Below are 4,923 nucleotides of genomic sequence, written 5' to 3'. Positions count from 1 at the left end.
ACTTATGTTAATCGAAAATCATACTAATATATGTTAATTCGAATATTAATTCATTAAATATTATATTTATAATTTTTATAAACTTAGTTAATTATACAATTCAGTAGGATATTTTATAAAAATAATTTTATCAAGTTTTTGTATTTATTTCCCACTTTTCTTTATATATATACTCAGTTTATATTAATCAAATTTAATTAGGTAATAAATATTAAATCGACCTAAATAAATAATTATATATTTTTTACAGGTTCTATATTATGCAAAAATGTTATAAAAATTATTAAATTAAATTTTATATCAAAATATTATTTATTTAATGTTTTCTAATTATTTAACCATTGTAATCGGCCTATAATTAAATAAATAGGAAAAATAATTTAAAATTAATTTTTATATTTTTTTTAAAGTATCTAGTGATGCTAATAATCATATAAAAATTTTATAAAAATATTTAATATACGTTTGTATTTATTTTGTATTTTCTTTATTATTTCTCTCGGTTTAGAATAATGCAAAAGTAAATTCTTTTTAAATACTAATCGTCCCATTTATTTAATTTTTATAATTTTCACTTGTTTATAAAAGTATAATAATCTCAAAAAAAAATTATAATTATTTTTATTACTGTTTAATATTTTATTACGAATTTTATATTGTTTTTATGTTTAAATACTACATAATTCGTATTTAATTATAAATAATATTCCATAAATTATCAAAATTATTTTTATACATCATAATACTTATAATACTAATTATAACATGTAAAAATAATTTATATATATTAAATTTGAATTTTTAAAGAATATACAAAAAAATAAAAGCAATTCGATAAAAAATATAGAAAATACCTCAAGTACTTTCCCAAGTTTGTGAGAGAGTTTTTCCAAAGATTTTATACAAGTTTTTATAAAATGAAAGTGGGTATTTATAGGAAAAAAATGGTTGATGAAAAGAAAAAATATAAATAAAATAAAGGTGCCAATTTTGACAAAAAAATAAAAACATGTTAAAAATGTTTTTAATAAGTTTTTATTTTTGAAAATATTTAGTCAAAATTCATGAGCTCATTATTTAATTTATAAAAAAATCTCTTTTTTTAATAAGCTAAAAATATATATATAATGATTAAAATAACTTATCATTTAATTAATAATTATGTTTCATATAGTTTTAAATATAATACGCATTAATATTAATATTAACTAAAGTTATTTTATATAATTAGTGTAAAATTTAGTTAACAAAAAGTGTCGACTAAAAATAAATATTTGATCAATGTCAAATTTAATTATATATTACGTATGGATAACAACCCTATAGTCAAATTAGTCAATTCAGGTACGGAAATATGAGGGTTGTTATAGTACCTACCCGTTAAAAGAAATTTTGTCTCGAAATTTAGTTGTTGCCATTAATCGATGTTGTTCGTACATAGACGAGGATATTTACGTTTTATTTGGTTTTTACATTCTCAGGTATGCTCGGGGCCTTGCGTGAATTCCAACGGATAGAATATTTTTCTGTTTCAAGAATTAAAATCATACAAACCATAATTTCTACAAGTTCTTCTATGAAGTGCATTTTATTATTAATGCGGAGATCATTCAAAATGATGATGTTATACAAGTCATTTCAGTAAATTGGATATATAAAATGTGTTATGAATAATATCGAGCTCATTTAAACCTTGAGCGTTTATGCCACCACGCTAGGGTAGACAAAATAGAGAGGAGTTCATGAAAATCATAGTCGTGAAATTTGATAGAGATTGTCATTCTTTACAACAAGAATGATGAATATGAGTTGAAAATATTGTTTTATCAACATTGGGTAATATGGATAAAACGATTCGATTATAGAAAGAGTATAAATGAAGTTATCTTAAAAGTTTGAAATAAGGAAATATCAGTTTGCCTTAACTTTTGACATAATTAAAGGCGATTTTCGGAATTCAATGGATTTAAAGGAAATCTTTATAATCTGTATAAGATTTGATTCTCCGGTAATTAAGGAAATTAAAATTGCCTTGATTGTTGTGTCTAGAATTTTGCTATTAATTAGCTTCTTCTGTTTCATTATCTTCACCACTTCTATACTTTCTTTCTCGATTCATACTTCCAAAGATTGTGAAAATGCTCCATCCAGTTCTTATCCTGGATATTTTTCTGACTATCGTTTCTGTCATTCTTCTTTTTCATTTACCCCCAGAGGAATCTGTTTACTTCTACAATTACCTTGGGGTTATAGTGTTTTTAATTCTCCCGTGTCTTTATGTTGCTATACGCATTGATATACACGGTTTGTAATTTCTGTGTTGTTATCGGGCTTTATATTTTCCCTTATATGTCGGAGCTCTATGCTCTTGTTTTTTCTTCCCGACTTCAATTCAAGCGAATAATGGTCTAAAATTCGTAGGTATGGAGTTTCGAATGATCATAATATTTAAAGCAGAAGGAAAGGTAATAGCACGATTTGATTTGTCAAATTACTAGAATTACTAAGGATAGAACTATCAAGAATATATGTTCTTGATATGTTCAGAGGTTAAGTAGAATGTAAAAGTCATGTAACATGGCAAATGATGATTATAAAGTCTATGAATCATCATCTTCTATTAAAAATTTAGCATGACTTACTGTAATATAATCACGTTGGCCTGACGTCATTATATTATACTAACTCATGCTTCAATTCCCAACACTACCTCAAATCATTCAAAATTTAAACTTGTATGTTATAGAAATATAGAAACTAAAACAGTTTCCTTTATTATGTAACACAGATAGTGCGAAGTGATAAATAATTTCGGACAAGAATAGTTATGAAGGTATCTTCAGAAATATAGAGGATATTTATAACGAAAGATACGATGATATCTTAGAATTTTCTAAGATACAATGATAATGAGGAAAATTCTTCTGTAAGGATTTAGAATGCGTAAGGAGATCTTTTGTGGTTTTCATCAGAATTCGAATCATCCAGATTCTTTGATTACAGGTTTAGTCCTTGTGATTTGTCCATGGTCTCCTTCATGGTTAGCTCAATCCATTTTTCAGTTCTAAATCTGAGCTTTTTCAATATGTCATTCTTTATCATCAAACTTTTGGCCATTAAGACCACTTATAGCTTTTGCTGCTTCATCAGCATTCTCAAGGTTAACGAATCTGAATCATTGATTATCAATCCGAGGTGTTTTCAAGAATTTTGGATTTGAAGTGTTTAAGCGTAGGATGTAACCATCAATGGTTCTAATTTTGGTGGTTTGACATGATAATTCATCACAAAATACGAATGAATATATATATTAATTTAGTAATCTTTAGGAAGATAACACCTGCTAAAGCTTTACTTGGATTCTGATATGTCAAAATTAGAATATGTAATTGAATTTGTACGAAAATGGTTGTTCTTTAGTGAACGAATACATATATCTTGTGAACGTAAGTAGTATAGTTACTGATTATTGAATCAGAATTGAAGAATGTACAATGCAACATATTAATGTGAGATATAAATATTTCTCGGGTATTACCTACCCGTTAAAATATTTTCACAATTAACAGTTTGTACAAAAGAACTTTAATTACAATCTTTATGGAGATATACGTTCATATATGTATTCTTCAAATATAATATAGATTTAACGAGTTAATATAATATTAAAATTATTTGATTTGCGGTTGGAACAAGAATAAATAATCTTCAAAGTTTGAGAGATTACATAATCGTCGCGGAATATTTCTTTAATGGAGTTATGAATCAATACTTCATCGTTCATTGTTATTGATATACCTCGGTATATGATGTTGGTGCTCGTGGAATTCTTGTGAAATTCACAAGACACGAATAATGTTTTCTAAAAAGTTTCGAGTACATCGAAAATGGAAGTGTAAAATCAGACATGTATTTGAATAATACACTTGATTTATTATGAAATGGAGTTTATTGTGCTGAAGCAGTGATTAACGATCATTAAGTCATTAACGAAGGATGTACATTATAGCATATTAGTGATATGAATTAACCAAGTAGTACATACTAGTTAAGATTTACACGTAATAGCTTAGTACGAAAAGATTTATTATTGTTTCAAACCATATATATATAAAGTATACATATATAATTCTTCAGGAAGAATGAGTCAATATATCTTAACTCATTATTACTAATATTCCTTGGTATCTATGGGGCATATGATGTTGATATCCGAGGTACTGAGTGTGATGTTGAGGCGTGAAATGCAGATGTTGTTATTGGTGACGCTGATGCTGTTGGTGGTGATGCTGATGGTGCTTACAATGCTTGTGGTGTTGGTGATGTTGGTGGTATTGTTGGTACTTGTGGTGCTGGTTATGTTGCTGGTGTTGCTTGTGGTACTTGGGTAGTAGGTGTGAGCCTAGCTTCCAAATCGTGCACTGTTTCCTCCAGGGTTTCTACTTTTTGCTCGAGTCTATGGATTTGTTCTACCCATTCCTCCATAAGGTTTGTCAATTCTTGATATTTAGTTCGAAGTCTTCTAACTTCTTCTAATAACCCTATCTGGTTAGAATTCGGGAGTAGAGGACGAATACTGTCTTGGGCTACATCGAGTCGACCTTCGAGGCGGAAAATCCTTGCGAAAAGAGTGAAAGTGGTATTGCGAACAGGTTCGCCTGTAAGCGGATCGAGTACTCCGACATTTGGTGGTAAGTTTGGCTCGTGATTAGGAGTACCTTCTTAATTTCTCCATAGGGTAAGTATTTCGCGAACCCATCCCTATTTTCTGAAGAAATCTCAGTAATTGATCGGTGGGTGTGCTCCTGTCACGCTATCTTCGGAGCTAGAGGAACTTGAGGAATCAGGTGAGAAATCCATATTATGTGTTTGGAATAAGGTTTGATATGAAATGGGTGTTGAATATTGAATGATATATTCGTC

This window comes from Rutidosis leptorrhynchoides, chromosome 3, assembly GCF_046630445.1.
Source record: "Rutidosis leptorrhynchoides isolate AG116_Rl617_1_P2 chromosome 3, CSIRO_AGI_Rlap_v1, whole genome shotgun sequence".
In the NCBI taxonomy this organism is placed as follows: domain Eukaryota; kingdom Viridiplantae; phylum Streptophyta; class Magnoliopsida; order Asterales; family Asteraceae; genus Rutidosis; species Rutidosis leptorrhynchoides.
The sequence above is the reverse complement of the archived record's forward strand: the minus strand, read 5'-3'. Positions refer to the sequence as shown.